This window comes from Callorhinus ursinus, unplaced genomic scaffold (assembly GCF_003265705.2).
Source record: "Callorhinus ursinus isolate GAN/ISIS: 27379988/994484 unplaced genomic scaffold, GSC_fseal_2.0 scaffold16, whole genome shotgun sequence".
Classification (NCBI taxonomy): domain Eukaryota; kingdom Metazoa; phylum Chordata; class Mammalia; order Carnivora; family Otariidae; genus Callorhinus; species Callorhinus ursinus.
This window is the reverse complement of record NW_027397078.1, coordinates 11,102,343-11,122,907: the sequence shown is the minus strand read 5'-3', so window position 1 is coordinate 11,122,907 and position 20,565 is coordinate 11,102,343. Positions and strand designations below refer to the sequence as shown.

General features: G+C 44.1%; 1 protein-coding gene across 4 annotated transcripts in view; it reads left to right on the top strand.

The window, feature by feature from the left end:
- Positions 1-3,144: 3,144 nt before the first annotated feature.
- The window catches only part of SYTL5 (synaptotagmin like 5), a 269,646-nt gene continuing 252,225 nt past the window's right edge, over positions 3,145-20,565 (top strand). For all 4 annotated transcript variants that reach the window (XM_073901928.1, XM_073901927.1, XM_025857705.2 and 1 more), the window contains exon 1: positions 3,145-3,278. The gene's annotated coding sequence lies outside the window, so the exon portion shown is untranslated. The remainder of the gene's footprint in view (positions 3,279-20,565) is intronic.

The following is a 20,565-nucleotide window of genomic DNA, read 5'->3' as shown; positions in this document are numbered from 1 at the left end:
AGGGATGGACATGTGACCCAGCACAGAGCGTCAGATTACACCACCTACCTGCCCATGGTGACTGGTACCCAGGACAGCCAATCAGAATACACCACCTACTTGGCCATGGTGATTGGTTCAGGGAAGGACACATGACCCAGAATACCCAATCAGAATACAATACCTACTTGGCCTTGGTGATTATTTCAGGGATGGACACATGACACAGGACAGCCAATCAGAATACACTACATAACTGGCAATGGTGATTGGTTCAGGGATGGGCACATGACCCAGGACATCCAATCAGAATACACTACATACCAGGCCATGGTGATGATTTCAGGACTGGGCACATGACCCTGGATAGCCAATCAGAATACACTACTTAACTGGCCATGGTGATTGGGACTCAGGACAGCCAATCAGAATGCATACCTACCTAGCCATGGTGATTGGTACAGGGATGGGCCCGTGACCCAAGACAGCCATTCAGAATAGAGTACCTACCTTGCCGTGGTGATTGGTTCATGGCTGGGCACATGACCCAGGATAGCCAATGAGAATACAGTACTCACCTGGCCATGGTGATTGGTTCAAGGATGGGCACATGACCCAGGACAGCCAATCAGAATATACTACCTACCTGGCCATGGTCATTGGTTCAGGGATGAGCACATGGCTCAGGACAGCCAATCAGAATACACCTTCTACTTGCGCATGGTGAGTTTTTTAGGGATGGACACATGACCCAGGACAGCCAATCAGAATACACTTCCTACCTGGCCATGGTGATTGTTTCAGGGATGGGCACATGGCCCAGGAGAGCCAATCAGAATACACTAACCACCTGACCATGATGACTGTTTTCAGGGAGGGACACATGATCCACGGAGAGCCAATCCCTGCACCTTTACTGGAGCTGTGAGGAAAGCCAACTCTTAACTCTGGAGCTGTGTTAGGTACTATCTGCCTAAAGAATGATGGATCTCAAGATAAAGGAGACACAAATTAAGAATCCATAGTAAATTATTCATCTTGTGTGTATTTCTCCTATTACTATTTCCTGGAAAATTCAATCTTCTTTTAAAGATTCAATTGTCATTTTCTGGTGAAATGTTTCTTGACACCCCCCCCCCACCCTCACCCACCTCCCCCAGTGAGGCCTGTGCACTCTCCTCTCATTCCCACGGCACCTTGTACACATCCCTATTACAACATTGTTCAGTGACTTTGTTTATTGTCTGCTCCTCCCCTTTGCCCACTCCTTGGTGTGTGGCATTCTTGATGGTAGTGACTTTGCTTTATTCATCTCTATAAACCCACGTCCTAACACAATGCTCATTACATAGTAGGTGCACAGTAAGTATGAGTTGAGTGGATGGGTGTAGATAGGATTCTAGAGAAACTTTCTGTTGATCACCTTGCATGAAAAGACCCACTCTTTAGGACACAGACACATATTTTGGGGGAATGTAGGAGTTTTGGTAGGTAAGAATTTTGATCCAAGTACCTAACAGCTTGAAACAAAAAAGCGCAAAGGCACTTCATTGAGATTACACTTGATCCTATGATAGCAAGACAGAATTCAGAGTGGGGAAGACTTTAGAAAAAGAGAAGAAATAACGTTGGAAAACATGACTTTATAGACGTAGAGAGTAGAGGCAGAGAAACTGAAGGGTGATATTATTTAGGAAAACAGGTTAGATAAGGAAGAAAAACAAAGGAACCAAAGGGAAAAAGATGGAAAGTATAGAGGTAGGCATGGAAGGCAGGGGTAGGGAGGTCCTCGATGTTAGACCTTTGAGCTTTCAATAAAGATTTATTTTCCACTGTGTGTCAGGCTGTGTGCTAGGTTATTGGGACATTGAAATGAATGTCATAGTGCCTTCCCAATTGTGGGGAAGACCTAGATTTATAAGGGTGGTAAGAAAGCGACGGGAGGATGAGAAGAGGTGTGTGTTGGGGGAGATCACCCACTTTCCTGAATAGGCACCAACCTTCCATTCTTGACCAGAACTCGTAGGAAGTATGGCTGCTGAAATGTTGTCCTCAGGCTGGGAAAATGCTCCCCTCTCTCCCCATTCCTGTTCCTTTCTCTCTGAATCCTGTAATCCTTTGCTCTTGCTGAAACAAACAGGATTTTTATTCTACAGTCTTCTCCTCCTGGTTAGGATATGATGGGAGACCATGGTCTCATCACCCCCGCCCCCTCAGCAGAACAAGATAACCTCTACCAGAAAACTGTCAGGTCCCAAGGCAGATTCCCAATCCATGTTTGCTGGAGATGTTACTTCTATAAATCCTGGCACTCTATTCCACCTTGACTGTCCCAAATAAAGCTCGCGTGTGGCCTTGGCTACGCTTTCCAACCTAAGTCAGAATGGGAGAGTGCCCCCTGGCACCAGGATCCCATCATCCATACTGCACTCTTCCAGAACCCTTGAGGATCTGAGAGGGGAGAGGCTTATAGCCACCTCCGCGAGCTACGGGACTCCAAGCAGGTGGGAATAATTTGGGCATTAGCTGTGATGGGCAGTAGGGAGACCCTGGACATGGACACCAATTGTGGGAGGGTCTGGCCATTGCCAAATCCGGCTGGCAGGTAGAAAGTGTGTCAGGTGAACAGCCCTGGGGGCACGAGTCCCTGCAAGGTAAGAGTCCGGGGAGAGGGAAGTCCAACGGAAAAGGATGCACCTGGGATCTCCAGGCGCTAGCTGCACCTGTCTCTAGGCCGGGTGGGTTCTGGCGCCACCGCAAGGGGGAGACCGAGGGTGCGGGGGAGCGGATAGAAGGTTGGGGTTGGCCGATTGTGCGTCCCGGAGCCAGCCGGCACAGCCTGCGGGAGGGCCCTGACGGCGCCTTGTCCAAATGGCATGTGGAAGGCGTGTTGAGCTCAGATGGGCAGCCTGGGGGCAGTAGGTCCTGGGGGGGGGGGGGCGGGCGGCGGAGGAGAGGGGAGACCCACGCCGGAGGAACGCGTGCTGTCGCAGCTGGTGGTTGTCCTGAGGGGCGGGCTGTGCCTAGCACTGCTCTGGCTGGAGGGCTCTGGCGCCGCCGCCTGGGGGCGTCGGGCGGAGGGCCCTGCGGCTGGGGCGGCTGGAGACCGCCTCCCAGCGCTCCGACCCGGTACCTGGCGGGGCGGGGAGGGAGAGGGGCGCGCGGCGGAGAGGCGGGCGCCGGGCGCGTGAGTCACTCCGCTCCCCGGGGTGCGGAGCGGGACACCGCCTCCCGCCTGGGGTCCGCATTTCGTCTCCAGCTTCAGCGACCAGCCGCCTTTCCGTCTAGGTGAGAGCCAGGTAAGTTTCTCGTCTTCTGATGCCTCGGGCTTGGGTGACTCCGCCGGTTTGTGTGTGTGTCGGGGGTGGGGGGGTGGTTTCCAGCTTGAGTCTCTGTCTGCCTTTGCTTGCTCTCTCTGGTTCTCTCCATTGGAGACAGAAAGTTAGATTTTTAAAACGCAACAGAGGATATCAAATCCGTGCTCAGACGCCCGAACAAGCCAAACTCTGGGGCCATATTCTTAATTTCCCGAGTACCTTCAAAGGTCCGGATGCGGCGTTTACGGGGCTAGGAATGTTTGATTTGTTGCCCGTGTTTCCCTCCTCCCCCACTTTCTTCCTGGGTGATTCTTAGAGGTTGGGGGGGTGGGGGGTGGCCAGAGAGCTAGAGGGCTGAGCTGGAATCCTTTGCCAAGGTGGTTTCCTCATTCTCGGCGAGGTGGCAGATGTCTCACCGGAGCCTGAGTTGGAATCTTGGAACAACCCTCCCCAGCCCAGGACGAGCCAGAGCTGTAAGATAACTGCGGTTACTGCATATCAATCTCGTCACCACCGACTGAAACAAAATGTTCCGGAGGCCCAATTAATGTGAATGTCACGATAATGTTGAAACAATTCATTAAGGATTCCTGAATATTTTATTTTCAGTGTACTGTATTCCAGGAATATTTTAGGAGGCTACTGCTGGTCTTATTTTCAGAGATGTTTCAAAGCCTATTATTTCCCTTGCAAGAAAATCAATGAGGACCTATTCGGTTTCTTATGAGGATTTAACAATGCAAAGCTACATGTTAGTTTTTCTCCACCACTGTTTGTGTGTGTGTGGGGGGGAGGGGGGTTTGCTGCTACCAACTGCCTTTAGAAAAACCAACGCGGGGAGGTTGCATATCCCTTTACCATTAAGTGCAGGTGTTTCTCTGATTATTAAATAGGTACTAATTATTGCTGTTGTCTTTGCTTAAAAGTAGCAGAGGAGAGAAATCTGGAATGTGTGTGTTTCTGGCTCCGGTTGACAACTGAGTGCTTTATTATCAGTATTGTTTGGTTTGCTGCAATGTTAACAGGTGGTCTTAATTCACAGCACAGAATTCTGTTCTACACAAACATCCCTGCTGATATGGGAGGAAAGTATTTACCTCCCCCACCCCACCCAAACCTTGTCTTTATCCTGTTTTGTGGGAGAAGGATGGGTGGGGAAGCTTGTCTGGCAGTTGAATGAGTGGCCTATCATAAATTACTCTTTGCTGAAATGTCATTTGGTCTAGTCTGTGATTCTAGAAGAGAACTCCCCCCCCCGCCCCCCGCCCTGCCTTGGAAGAAAAATAAAACTTTACATGTTTCGTCAGATCACAGGAGTAACTATTTAGAGTTGGATGGAAACTTCCATGATCCTCTCTTCCAAAACTCTTTATGGGGAGCCTCCCCCAAACTGAGAGGTTTCCCTCCTCGCTGATAACATGACTCCTCTCCTGGGCACATCTCTGTCTCGGTGCTTACCATACTGTGATTCCTGCTGTCCATACCAGTCTCGCTCCAGAGAGGAAGCCTTCTTGGAAGGCAGGGGTAAGATTTTGTTCAGCTTTATATTCCTGGAGCCTACTAAAGTGGGGGTCTGTTAAAAGAATGAATGATTAAATGAATTCAGCAGTGTGGACTGGGTTTATCATTCCTTGAACACCCCCTGGGCGTGCTTTTTCTTCATTCCCAGAAGAAATTCCTTCTAACTCAATAAATCTCAAAATGTGGATCCTCAGACCACACTGTGTTCTAAATAAATGAGTGACGTACACGGAAAACATATGTTGTGATTTTTTTTTTTCCTCTGCAAGTAACAGAAAAGCCAACTAAAGGTGGCTCTAACAAATAGAGAAGCCTTGACAGGTGATCCCTGGAGTTGGTGGCCCAACGGTGTCAGGGCTCTGGGTCAGTGACTTCCGCTCTAACAGCTCCAGACATTGCATCTTTAGTCCATGTTCAAAGGCGGGGACACAGGCAGCGGAAAGGGGTAGAATAATTTCCCTCACGCAGCTTTCTTTTGTTAGAGAAGAAATCTCTTTCCTCAACAGACTTTTTCTTGTGTTTCATTGGCCAGAGCTGGGCTACATAGTGGTGCTTAGAGGCCGGGACACTGAGTATCAGGCTTTTCAGCTTCTGTCGTGGGAAGGAGACTGGGGAGAGGGAGATTGGAGATGGGTTTGGGGAACTAACTGGCAAGCCTGCTAGTCTGTCCTGGAAATGGTTCTGTTTTAACCAGTGACAGTATTAATGATTGGTCCAAGTAGAAAATTAAATATTAATGTAGCAAAAGCACATTCAGAACAGGGGTTCCCACCCAAGATGTATGGTGTTTTAAGGGTGCTAAATAATCACTTTTGTGGAGTATGTTAACTTTTAGAGACTCCAGGTAAAAAAATACACACACACACACACACACACACAGCGCTCATATAGTTTCCATTAAGTATGGGTCAGATCCTTCAGTTCCTGGAACAGCATAAACATTCAGTAAATAGTTGTCTAGTGAGTAGACTATGGAGTTTGGGAGCCTCACAACATCACAGGGACAAGTGGAAAGGGCTTAGCATGAAAAAACTAATTAGTGGTCTGGTACCTATGCCCTGAACAATATAGGTCAACAGATTTTCTTTGGGGGCCTTCTCTATATGGGTACCGTGGAAGATTTACTACCAAAATGTTCAGGATGATCCTAGTACAAAAATTTTTAAGTTGATGCATGAAATAAAGCGAGCATGTATTACTGCCAGCTTTGATTCCTGGGTCTCTTTCCCAGTAGGAGTCCTGAAAGATTTACAGAAGGACTAGGTTTGGAGACATAATGATGGGACATCAGCTAAGCGAGTATCAAGAGATGGAAATTTAACAGTTGAAGGACTCTGTGTCTTAGGTTTCTCACCGGTCAAAAGAATGAAGCAGACTATCAGTAGTTCTCAAACTTTGTTGTACTTAAAAAAAAAAATCACCTGGAAAGCTTTTTAAAAATCCAGACTTACGGGCTGATCCTCATACTACTTAGGTTGGAACCTCTGAGAATGGGACCCCTGTATCAGGATTTTTAAAACTCCCTAGATGATTCCAATATGTACCTGAGTTTGGGAATTGTATTAGTTTGCTAGGGCTACCATAACAAAATACCCCAGACTGGGTGACTTCAATAACATTTTTTCCCCCCACGGTTCTGGAGGCTAGAAGTCTAAGATCAAGGTGTAGGCAGGGTTGGTGTCTTCTGAGGTCTCTCTCCTTGGCTCGTACGTGGCTGCCTTCCCGCTGTTTTCACATGGTCTTTCCTCTGTTCTTGTCCGTGTCCTAATTTCCTCTTAAGAGGACACGAGTCATAGTAGGGCCCACTCATTTGACCTAATTTTGCCTTAATCACCTCTTTAAAGGTCCTGTCTCCAAATACAGTCACATTCTGAGGTACTAGGGGTGAGGACTCAACCGTATGAATTTGGGAAGGGGACACAGTTCAGCCCACAGCAGGCACCACTGGACAGGTAGAGCACTTCTCGAACTTTAATGTGCATGCACGTCACCTGAGGACCTTTAGGTAATTTGGATTCTGATTTAGTCTCGTTGGGGCCTGAGAGTCTGCAGTTCTAACGAACTCCAGATGAGGTATCAGATGTGGTGTGCAGAGAGTAACATGGTTCTGTCTAGATGAGTGGTTCTGAAGCTCTACCATGCATTCGAATTACCTGGAGCACTTGTGAAAAGCAGATTGCCTGGTGCTGGCCTCGGAAGTTCTGATTCCCTAGGTTTGGGGTCGAACAAGTCCTCAGGTGATGCTGATGCTGCTGGCCTAGGAATGGTACTTTGCGAACCACATATCCCTGACATTTCGAGACTATATGGGATTGGGTGAGTCTGGTTCATTACACACATCACTGTATGTGAAGTTTGTGGTATTTGCTATCCTAATTGCTGATAGTGTTGTACCTTTGCTTTTGCCAGGCTTAATGACTTTTTCTGCTCACAGGACAAAGGATGAGGAAATGGGAGAAACTGCTACATTGAAGTCTCTCTTTATCTCTTACACAAATGGAGGTGAATGAATATGGAGACTATACATCAGCCCATTTGTCTCTATTTGTGTTTCTTCTCCAGTCCCAGAGCTAAATTATAGCTTGCCCTTGTACCAGCTCAAAGATGATTTTACACGGCTGGTTCCTTGTGATTTTTTTTTTTTTTTCAAGGATTAGCTATGGCCGGATCAATAGGGGCATTGGAAATTTCTCAACACACATTAACATAGCTTTCTAATTTAATCACATTGTTTTTCTTTTTTTTAAAATAATTTTTTATTGTTATGTTAATCACCATACATTACATCATTAGTTTTTGATGTAGTGTTCCATGATTCATTGTTTGTGCATAACACCCAGTGCTCCACGCAGAATGTGTCACATTGTTTTTCCACATGAGACCAACAGTGAGCTACCTCACACAATATCCCCCTCTCCAAAATAGAGAAAATAGTTTGTCTTCTCTTTGAGAGTTAAGTCAGTAAAATTCACATTCTGTGGATATTATTATTCACTTGTGGGAGTGAAACAAGAGACTGTAAATATGAGATTAGATGGCTTAGAAACATCCAGAACTTTAAGCTAGTGATCTGGGTATAATATTAAGAATGTCATTATATTTTAGAAAGTAGAAATCTGTCAAAAATAAAAATAGCTAAGATTAAGAATTCCTCATATCAGTGAGGTCATATGATACATGTCTTTCTCTGATTGACTTATTTCACTCAGCATAACACCCTCCAGTTCCATCCACAAACTGAGGGCTGCTGGAGTGGTTGGGGGTGGGAGGGATGGGGTGGCTGGGTGATAGACATTGGGGAGGGTATGTGCTACGGTGAGCGCTGTGAATTGTGTAAGACTGTTGAATCACAGATCTGTACTTCTGAAACAAATAACGCAACATATTTTAAGAAAAAAGAAAAGATAGCAGGAGAGGAAGAATGAAGGGGAGTAAGTCAGAGGGGGAGACGAACCAGGAGAGATGATGGACTCTGAAAAACAAACTGAGGTTTCTAGAGGGGAGGAGGGTGGGGGGATGGGTTAGCCTGGTGATGGGTATTAAAGAGGGCACATTCTGCAGGGAGCACTGGGTGTTATGAACAAACAATGAATCATGGAACACTACACCAAAACAAATGATGTAATATATGGTGATTAACATAACACTAAAAAATTAAAAAAAAAAGCTATATAGTCTCCAACTTAATGGTTCAACCTAGGATTTTTTGACTTGATGGTGCAAAGGCTGTACGCATTCAGTAGAAATTGTGCCTCAGATTTTGAATTTTGATCTTTTCTCGGGCCAGTAGTAGGCAGTATAATCCTTTCTCCTGATGCTGGGCAGGGGCGGTAAACCACGACTCCCCATCAGCCACACCATCACCAGGGTAAACGACCCATACACTTGGAACCATTCTGATTTTCACTTTCAGGACACTACTCAATTACATGAGACAGTCAATGCTTTATTACAAAGTAGGCCTTGTGTGAGATGATTTCGCTCAACTGGAGGCTAACATAAGTGTTTGAGCACGTTCAAGGTAGGCTAGGCTAAGCTACGGTGTTTGGTAGGTGAGGTGTATGAAATGCCTTTTCAATTTAAGATATTTTCAACTTCTGGTAGATTTATTAGGACGTAACCACATCATAAGTCAAAGAAGATATGTATTTGTTTTGTTGCTGACTATGGTGTGTTAGTCATTACCCACAGTATCTCATTTAACTCTTCTAACAAACCTCTATCGTGTGTGTGTGTGTGTGTGTGTGTTGTCGCTGTAATAATGCTGTGTAGCAACCAACCACAGAATCTCAATAGCATATGAAAATATGCATAAGCATTCATTGCTCATGTGTCTAGAGTCAGCTGGGGTTTGACTAGACTGCTTTGCTGATCTTGGCTGGGATTACTCACATGTCTTGGGGTTCCCTGGATATTGGCTGACGTAGGCTAACCTTGATGGGAGTACCTGGTGTGCCTGAGCTCTCTTTCACCTGTTTCTCATCCTCCAGCAGGCTTCCGGTCATGCTTTCAAGGCAGAGCAGAGGTGCAAGTGAGAAAAAAATGGAAATATACAGGCTTCTTGAGGCCTAGGCTCATAACTGGCATATTATCACTTCTAGCTTATTCTGTTGGCCAAAGCAGGCCACATGGTCATGCCCAGAGTCAGAGTGCGAAGGCCTTATGGAGTTACCTGGCAAAAGGCATAGATGGAAGGAGGGGTGAAGAATATTGGTCATTTTTGGTAATCTATTCCTAGAGGAAAAAAGGAGGTTCAGAGATAATAAATGTTCAGATTGTTCAGATTGCATTACTTAGAAGAGATGAGGCCAAGACTCAAAAACAACTTTGATGCCAGAGCTTAACACTCTTCCCTTTATAGCACATTGCTTTTCTTCTTTATATTGTGTCCTGTTTAGAGAAGAACTGTGTCACCAGAAGGTATATGGTTAGCTTAGAGGATAAAAAGTTCTCTTTGTACATTAAGTCACAATCATGCTTTTATGTACATATACACACATATCTATACACATTATATTTTTCTATTTGCTCAATTTCAATGTTATGTTTTTTTTGTTTATTTATTTGAGAGAGAGAATGAGAGAGAGTACGAGAGGGAAGAGGGTCAGAGGGAGAAGCAGACTCCCTGCCGAGCAGGGAGCCCGATGCGGGACTCGATCCCGGGACTCCAGGATCATGACTTGAGCCGAAGGCAGTTGCTTAACCAACTGAGCCACCCAGGCACCCTCAATGTTATGTTTTTAATTTTTATTAATGTGCTCTCTCATGTCTCTATATGAAACAACTGAAATATTTCCATTTCAAACCTAAAATTGGATTCGACTTGCTGCCCCATTTACTCTGGGGCTGTTATCAAAAGAATGGGTCTTGCTAAAATATTTCCCCTACTTCTGACATTTCCAAAGTTCTGCCAGGCATATAAGGCCTCTATTCAGAATGTATTTGCTGATGGCATAAGTGTTTTGAGTTTACCTTCAAGGATTTCACACACTTTTCCACCTTCATCGTGAGTTTTGCTACCAATTGGTGGTGGATCTCCCAGCGCTGTCTAGGGGAAGAAGTTGTCTGTTATGTTTCAAGCCTGATTGTCCGACCCACCAGATGACACAAGCTCAGTTGTAGAGATGGGTGCAGTAGGCTGTCAGAACCCAATGCCCTTAAACATTTGAAGTGTATAACAAACTGTGTTTCTCCTGATTTCATGCTCAGCATTCAGTCTCTTGATTCCCCATGTTCATTGCCTTCAGGGAGAGAATAACCTGGTTAATCTGTCTGGTCTGCCTGAAAGTTACATTTCTCACTGTAAATTACTAAGCCACCACTCTGGCTTTAAACACTTATTGAGTGTTGTGGGGGTGAGTCAGCATCCAGCACCTTCGAGCCTGATAAATGCAGAGACACTGATAAAATCAGTTCTCCAAAGTTATACTGCTCAATGCCAGGCCTGATGATGATGATTCACCAAAGTGAATTAACGGTAGCTAGCATTTATTAATCATTTTCTGCATCCCAGACACTGTGCAGTTTTACTTACATGATCTCATTTAGTCATCATAACAACTCTGTGAGTTAGTACTTTTATTTCCATTTTACAAATAGGAGGACGGAGGTATAGATTAAAAACTTACCCCAAAGCAAATGGTTACTTTGGCAGAGACTTCTAGTGGCCACTCATGGTCCTTTCTCACGTTCTCCCTTAGTGACAGAATCTAGTTTTATTCCTGGTGGCGATGCATCCAGTGAACAGTCTCTGTTAGCCAGCATCTCTTGCACTGAGATGTGATCTTGTGACTGAGTTCTGCCGGTGAGCTAGAATCGTTGTGTTGTGCAGGACTTCTGGGAAGCCTGTGTATAGAGAGTTGACGCGACTGGGAGGGAGGCCCTTCTATACTTTGTTTCCTCCCAGAACGTTCCACCTAGAATGGAGGCATGATGGCTAGAGACTTCTTGGACTATGGAGTGACTGCTTGGATGTACGCCAGCATTGAAGTTGTTGGAACAGAAAGGTAAGAAGGAATCTGGGCCAGTGATGGCACCATGGAGCCATTGTGCCGGGTCCATTCCAGAGAGGCATGCCTGCTTCCTGAACATATTAGTGTTGTCTTTGCAGAGGTAGGAATGGCTACTGGGTACGCAGTGGACTGTGTTTACACACTGAGTGCCAAGTGCCTAATATTTGCACTGTGATATCCATGTGTTTTGAGTTCCATCTCTGCTGCTTACTAGGAGTGTGTGTTGGGTACGTCTTGTGCCTCGCTGTATGTCCTTTCAGCCTGCCTTTTGGTCAAGCCATTGGTCCAGGAACCAGTTTCATAGGGGAGTAACCAGAGAGTACCTTGCCTTAGCCTCACAGTGAATATTTCACTTTCTACCCCAGGACTTCTTCGATGTTTCAACACAGAGGCCCGTTGGAAGCCCCTGGCACCCAAGTGTGTATATTACGGAATGTGAAGGAGTTAAAGGCCCAAGAGTCAATATTTGACTAAATGTGGGATGGGAGCCAGGGATAAATGTTTCCTTTTTCCATCTAGATATTTCTGAAGTGCATTTTAGTATTGTTTGCTTCTAAGAGGTTCTCAGAGGGTCTAAGCAGGATTAAGTCCCAGTTGCCTACAGTTGTGGCCAACTCAAAATGTATACTCCTATGTTTGTTTTCTCTTTTCCTATTTCCTTTCCTCAATTACCCACTTCTGTTCCCTGGAGTCACTTTCTAAAATAAACCAGTAGCTTTCAAATCCTTGTCTAAGGCTTTGAATTCCGGGGAGAATTCAGGTTAAGACATTGTATTACCCTCAGTTAAGATGTACTGATAAAACTTTGGCACTTGCTGACACTTTTATGCCCCTTATGTGATGGAGCAGTACACTGTCTTTGGTGTACAAAGATGATAATATGTTATGAAATCTGGTGGTATCAAGTATTGGCATGGGCATGGATCAATAGGGATTGATAAATCTTGTTGATGGGAGTACACATTTGGTAAAGCCGTTTTGTCAAAACAAAAACAAAAACAAACAACTTGACATTATCTCGTGAAGTTGAACGTCCACATACCCCATGGCCTAGCAATTTTATTTCTAGGTATAAACCCTAGAGAAATTCTTCTGCATGTGAACCAGGAACTCTCCTTAGGAATGCTCTTAGCAACGTGGCTCATAATAAAAAAATATATATACTGGAATAACCTAATTTTTCACTGACGAGAAAACAGGTAAATTTAAAAATTTGATATCATTTCACAATGGAACAAAAATGAATTAACCATGATTATATGCAAGAACGCGGATGCGTATTAGAAGCAACTGAATGAAGAACTGAGTCACCAAAGACTTCATACAGTTGGGCATGATTTTTACAAAGCGCAAAAATAAGCAATACTAAACAGTACATTGTAAGGAATTATACGTATCTGAGAAACTATAAAGCAAGGTAAACCTAAAATTCAGGCTAGCACTTTCCTCTCCTGGACAGACAGGAATGTGATAAGGTAGGAACATACGGTAGATACACTGGTGTTAGTAATATTCTAGGTCTTGAATTGGGTGATGGGGTCATCGGGACTCATTGGTATTCTTTATAATTTATTTAAATGTGACATAGATTCTTGTGTATGTATCAAATATTATATAATGATTTTTATAAAGGGAGACCGCCACTGGCAAAGATGCTGTACTGACCGAGCATGGCCTCGGTGAGCACCTGCTCTGGCTCTTGCTCTGAACTAATGGTTCTCAGAGTCCGTGTTCTTCAGCACGTGAGGTATTTTTTTTCCTTTGTGGTCTCAAGTGTACTGTAATCAATTAGGATGGCAATGCACAAGATTGAGTTTTCCTTATGGCCATTAAGGGTCACGTCCTCTAGTATATTTAAAGAAGAACAGTCTGTGGTGTCCTCTCTGCTCCTGCGTCCACTTGCCTGTGGTTCCTGTATGTCCTGAGGCTCCCCCGTGCTCTTTGCCGTGCCCCATCCAACTGCCATTTTATTGCTGGCCTCACACAACACTCATGGGCTGCAATCTCCCTTGTTTCTATGGGTGTGTGTGTGTATTGGGAGGTAGTATTATGGTAGGGAGTGAGGAGACTATTAGTACAATTCTCTTGATAGTTCAAACTTCAACTATGACGGTGAGGTGGTAGCAGATTTTAAATTCCAGGCTAGGGTTTATAACCTTTAAAACGTTTTTGTGCCATCGACCCTTTGATGAAAGCTACGGCCCCCTTATCAAAATAGTGGCTTCAATACATAGAATCAAACACACTGGATTACAAAGGAAACAAATTTGTGACCTGGTAATATATGTACTTATTGATTCACTTGTTAAACAACAAGCTCTCGTGGTGAATCTAAGGAGCACCCAAATTTTAAAGTGGTGATGAGCATAAAGGTTATTTCACAGTGTCTGCAGTAATCATAATGTGACATGAAAACATCTGTGGTTTCTATTAGTGACAAGTCATAGGTGCTAATGTTATTGTGCTTGGTTGCCTACATTCATATTTGAAAGAAATAGACACTTTCAGTTAGAGATCAGTGAACATAAGAAAGTAATTTTTTTCCCATCCAAGTTCATGGACCCTCTAAATTCTATCCATATGCCCTTGGGGGTCCATGGACCCCAGGTTGAGAACCTGGCTCCAAGCAAACCAAAGAGAATTGCAACAGATGAAGGAAGTAATTTTAAAGTGAATACCCAATACTATCTAAACCATAGTCCACAAGAAAAGCACTTCACTCTAGCTCTTCATGGGTGTTGGGGGAGACATAGTCTGTCCCAATTCCCATGCTTATGTCACAGACCTTTGAGAGGAACTTGCTTCTTAGGTGGCCTGCACATGAGTCTCCATACTTCCGTTTAGAAGAACTGCCTTCTTCCCAGACGAGGTGTGCTTCCCCTTGGATTTATCAGTCCCCCTTCTCTATTTTCCCCACTTTGAATAAGTCCCTAGTGACCCCCACATGACACCATAGGGTGGCCTGTGGTTCCCTGCGTATTCTCTCCTTGAGGGCTTTTTACAGTCGCGGTGAGTTATAGTGAGCAAGCACAGGCATCCGTCTTAACTCGCCAGTAAAAACACTTCTTCTCAGAGACAGCCCAGTGTGAAAACATAAGGAAAAGGAAGCATTTTCCCGACTGCTTCATAAATTAAAAGGCTGCCCAGGTGTGTAGTGACGCTTGTATTGTACAATTATGCAGATCAGGGATAGTTCTTTATTCATCCCACAGCCCCTTTCAAATGGGCTCATTACTGAGCTATAGACTTTTTAATGTCCGTTCTCTGAGCTACACAAACACCTGGCTCCCGTTTGAAATTTGTTTGTACAGTCTGATTAGGTACTTAGATAATATCATTTGTATCCCCCACAATACCGACTGATTGATTCATTCATGATTTATTTTAACTATTTTTTTGTAAGTAATAATGAATTTTTAATAAACTATTTTTTGGAACAGTTTTGATTTGTGACTATAGTCCAGAGAGTTCCCATACACCTACACTGAAATCCCTCCATTACTATCTTACATCAGTTTGGTACATTTGTTATGGTTAATGAACCAATACTGGTGCATTATCATTAACTGAAGTCCATGCTTTATTCAGATTCCTTAATTTTTGCCTAATTGTCCTTATTCTGTTCCAGAATCCCATCTAGGACCCCACTTTATATTTTGTTGTCATGTCTCTTAAGCCTCCTCTTGACTGTGACAGTTTCTCAGAGTTTTCCTTGTTTATGGTAATCTTGACAGTTTTGAGGTATATTGGGCAGGTGTTTTTAGCATGTCCCTCAAATAGGATTTGTCTGATGTTTTTATCATGGTTTGACTGGAGGTATGGGTTTTTGGGAGGAAGACCACAAAGGTGAAGTACCACATCCTATCCAGGGTATATACTGTCAGCATGACTTATTGTTGTTGATGTTGACCTTGAACACCCGGCTGACATAGAGTTTGTCAGGTTTCTCCATGAAGAGTTACTCTTCCATACTGTACTCTTCAGAAACAAGTTACCCTGTGCAGCCCCCACTTAAGATATGGGGAGTTATGCTCCATCTCCTTGAGGGTAGAATATCTACATAAATTATTTAGAATTCTTCTGCACAGGAAAATTGTCTCCTCTCTCCCATTTACTTATTTATTCACTAATTTATTTATATCAGCATGGGCTCATGGTAATGAATTTTTAATAAAATAACCCCAATCTTATTTATGGCCAGTGGCATGAATTTCTCTACCTATGGTTAGCCCTATAGTTTCTAAGCACAAAAAAGAGTAAAACAAATGGTTACATGTGCATTTTGTTTCACTATTTGTCTATCTTTCCATTTTGGAGTCAAATTTTTGGTTTAATTCTTAACTGAAAGAATAATTCAGTAATTTGGTAAAAAAAAATTCAACTATCAAAGAGCACACAGTGAAAATTAGGACGACTTTTTACCATATACCCTTGTGTCCCTCTTCAGAGGCATCTTCTGTTAACTGTTACTGATACTTTCCCAGAAATTTTTAATGTGTATATTACCATATATTTACTCTGATCCTTTAAACTCTAAGGAAAATGGTCAGGACAGGGATAATGCAAGAGTAGAAAGAAAGGGGAGGGCAGGAGCAGACCAAAGATGGTTAAGTCAGTCCTAGAATTCTGAATGCAATCCCTACATTTGCTTGGAAAACAGTTCATTCATCCAGTTTTTTCTCTGATGGAGTTTTGTCCCATGTGTGCATTTTAACCCTTGATTATCAAGCAGGGTGGCTGTATCTGTCATTTCTTAAGTGAAAACAACCAAATTCTCTCTGCCTAGTTCAAGCAGAAGGGTTTATTTGAAGGTATTAGGTGGTACGGGGTTTCTGGCCCCACTTTTCCCCACCTCTACCCATGCCTTTTGGACATGTGACTTTGCAGTTTTTCTCACTAGAGGAGAGTATTTCTATGTCCCTTGAGTCTGAGGTTGACCACGTGACTTGCTTTGACCAGTGGAATGTTAGCATATATGTGCATAGAGGCTTGCAAAAGCATTTGCACGTTTACGCTTTTGCTCTTGTTTGTCATCTGCAAGAGGACGCGCCAAGGCTAGCCTGCTGGCAGATGAGAGACCTGGGATGCAGAGCCAAGTCATTCCAGTTGTCCCAGTTAAAGCTCTCCTAGACTGGCTCCCAGCCAATTGGCCCCCAGACGTGTGGGCGAGCCGAATCGCAGCTGGCCACAGTCCCACGAACCAGCCCAGTCCAGCCTAGCCCATCTGAACCCCGCAGATTCATGGGCCAGATAAATGCTTATTTTTGTATGTCACTGAAATTTTGGGGGTTCTTACGCAGCATTATCGTGGCAATGAGTAACTAATACTGGTAACTGACAGAATCCACGGGAAGGCCAGAAACCTGGTTTGGATGATACTTGGCCAGGAGAACTGCCAACCCCACGACAGAATGCTGCTGGCAGAAACTTCACTCCTGCTGGCTCAGAGTACTCAGCACCTAGGCTGCTACAGAACAGAAAGAACCCTCAGCAGTGTTCTTCAGAGGAGCCGAGTACCTCTTGCCCGTTACTTTTAAGAATCACTGATATCCCTCACAAAGTTTACTTCCTCCTTTCTGTCTTCCTGTGGCACGTCTGAGTGCTAGAATCTAAATCGCACCTGGAACCTTAGCTGCGAGGGAGTCTGGAAGATGTGCTTTTCGACTCTCTGGCCTCTACAGTACTTGAGGACCTGCTAGAAGGAGTTTGGAGTAAGTGTGAATGAGTCCCTCTCCAGTATCTGCCACAGAGGCAGAGAGAAAAGAACTCGGTATCTTGATCCTGATTGCTGTCTGTGCATAGGGACACTCGAGGTGTTGACACCCTCAAGACTTGTAATCTCAAGGAGAGGAACCTTGGATCCTTTAATTGCTCTCTACCAGACTTGCGGTGGCAGTTTTAGCTCCAGGAAAGCAGTTTGGTTCTGCTATTGTTGACTGAAGGTACTCCCTGCCTTTTCCTCCCCTGACATCTGGCAGAGCGGCATGTGAATAATTCCAGGTGAACCAACACTTTATATTGAACACTGTGAACAAGGAGTTTGACCCAATTTCACTTTGTCTGTAATGAGTGAAAAGCCACAAGCAAAGGCATATAGAAAATCATGTTCATGCTCTCATGGGTCTCCCACCACTCCCACTAGAATCTTCTCCTTCAGCCAACTGGTATAATTGTTAGTCACTGATGGTATCGTATACATTTCTACTTTTGTCTGTACCTTTTGACCTGCCTGGAGGAGGTCCCTGGCTCTCTCTATACATCTTTGATCTACCATATAAAGGCTGGCCTAGACCAAGGTAAAGCTTGGCCATAAATCCAGAATTTTCCTGGTTTGTTCAGCCTTTGCTCACTGCTCCCTCCGTTGAAATTCTAACACATCTCTACTTTTTGCATCTAGATTGGGCGGTTTGTGCCTTTGAGATACCTACTCACAGCTAAAATGTTAGCCTCTAGAGGATTCAGAAAGACTCACTTGTAATTCTGTGTATCCTCAGCCCCTACATCAGTGTCCTACAGATATAATGTTGATATCCTCAGTTGATGGCATGTGATGCCTGGAATCTCCAGCACAGAGCTGCAGAGTTTGGGCAGCAAAAGTCCTTGCATTTCCCTAGAGCTTCCTGCGCTGGCATTTCTGACTTCTGGCTTCACCCTTATTTTTTAAAGGGGTTATATGATCCCTTTATTACAAAGAATCACGGGATTTGTTTATTGTTTCTTTCCAGTAATGGAGAGGAAAGGTCTTTGCTCTCCCTGGTCTTTTGTCCCAAATGCCTGCTTATGCTTTCTGTGTATGAGGTACTGAAGTGGTGTGCCCCTTGGCTTGTGGGCTTGGCTGATGACGTCACTGAATCCTCACTACGGCCCTAAGAGGCTGGTGCCTTTCTGGATGCCTGGTTGGTGTCTGTTAGATGAGCCTGTAAACCTCAGAGTTTCTAAAGTTAGAAAGTTTGAGCAGATGGAAGAGATTGCTAATCTAGGAACTTATGTCAATTCTCATTGTGCTAACCAAGAATCCTAGAACATCCTCATGGTGGAAGAACTAAATGGGGGGAAGTTAAGTGTACTCTCCTAAAGCCACAAAATACAGGACTTCGGAAACATCCATGTCGTTAAGCTCAAATCTGGTCTAGAAGTGAAGGCAGAGCCAGGATGTGAATCTGCACCAAGTAAAGCCCAGAGGCTGGAATGCTGCCATTGCCATTTATTGGTTATAACACAGGTGTGTTACTTGACCTCTCCCATGGAGCGCTTAGTAAATGCTACCTAAGTGTTAGCTATATTATTTCTATACCACAGTGTTTCCTCAGCCCTCTGTCCTTATAAAAAAGCATAGTGTGATTAGCTTTTTTTTTTTTAAAGATTTTATTTATTTATTCATGAAAGACAGAGAGAGAGGCAGAGGGAGAAGCAGGCTCCCAAGGAGCAGGGAGCCCGATGCGGGACTCGATCCCAGGACCCTGGGATCATGACCTGAGCCTAAGGCAGACGCTTAACCATCTGAGCCACCCAGGTGCCCAGTGTGATTAGCTTTTACATTGGTTAGAAAGCTGCCTGCCTCCGCCTTGCACCTCGCTGAATTAAATAAACATGTTTGTAAATACGAAACAGTGATGATGAACAAATGGATACCCCAGAAGCCTAGATGGTCAGGGTGACTTTGTTTCCTTTGCTAATAGAATGACAAGCTGGAAGGAAAAAAGTGAGTCACTCTAGCGTTGAAATGCTATCAATTTGGGATTTGTTTTATTATTTTATGACTGTTGCTTGTTTCCTGTTGCTATCCATTTCTTGTTCTTTGGGGGAACAACGGTCTTTTTTTGGCTCTTTGAATTTCATAGCTGCGACATCCCCTTCAAAACACATTAACCAAACCTTCCGCCCTTCCTACCGCCTCATCACCTGAGATCTCAAACACCAGAAATCAAATTTCCAAAATTGTCCAGAAGTATTGGATGTGCAAAAATGCTGGCATGTGCTTTCTCTTTGGGCTTACTTCCTATGGAGGGTTCAACATGGCATTATCATGGGGGCGTGAACATTAAGGGTGTTTGTGGTGATTGTCACCTCCCCTCTCTTAAAATGTTGTTGGCTGGGGAGCTTCTATGGTGAAGATTCTCACATTTTCTGCCATTATGAAAGCCAAGTATTGGGGGAAGATTTTCAAATGACCATAAGACAAAAATATTAGGACTTAACAGCTGATGATCCATTTTATAGGAGAGAGTTGGAAGTAATAATGAGTAAATATTGCCCGAGGGAAAGTGTGGGTGTACTTTACAGAGCGTTTAAATACACATTCGCTTGGTACTCTGCCTTACCTGGGACTATTGAATGCGTTTTCCTTCTGTACACATTTGTTCTTACCTCATGTGCCTTCTGGCAACGCCCTGATTACCCTTGGAAACAAAGGCAGCTCTTCTATGATGTAATTCAAATATGTCTAAGTTCTTCGGTCCTTAGAGATGGATGGAAGCCCAGCATTACCTCTCCCTTTAATAAGCCGGAAACGTAGTTTTTTAGGATGCTGGGAATCCGTCTCCTTTCCCAGTATGCTTGAGGAGGCCTGACTGTCATTACGTGTGTCATAAATTTGTTGGGATTGTCTCTTGTCCCCTCACGTGGCTCAGCGCGCTTACCAGCTTCTCTCTCAGCCCCTCTGCTGCCTTTTCACTGGGCTTCCATGCTGCTGCCTCTTCCCAGTCCATCTCGTCCCCACACTACAGACTGAGCATTCTTTCTTAAAACCCCATTTACAGAAACTGTCTGGTTTAAGGCTTAGAGATGACATGAGGGAAGTACAGTGAGGAAAGGAAATTTTACGAAATTATTTTAATTCCAGCATAGTTAACATACAGTGTTATATTAGTTACAGGTGTCCAGTCTAGTGATTCAGCACTTGCACACGTCACCCAGTGCTCATCGTGGTAAGTGCACTCTAGCTTTCCTTCACCTATGTCATCCACCCCCCCCCACCTCCCCTCTAGTAATCGTCGGTGTGTTCTCTGTAGTTAAGAATCTACTTCTTGGTTTGTCTCTTCTTTTTCCCTTTGTTCATTTGTTTTGTTTCTTAAATTCCACATATGAGTGAAATCATATGGTGTTTGTCTTTCTCTGACTGATTTCACTTAGTATTATACCCTCTAGATCCATCCACGTTGTTTCAAATGGCAAGATTTCATTCTTTTTTTTCCCCCAGGAATACATATTTATTTTTTATTATGTTAATCACCATA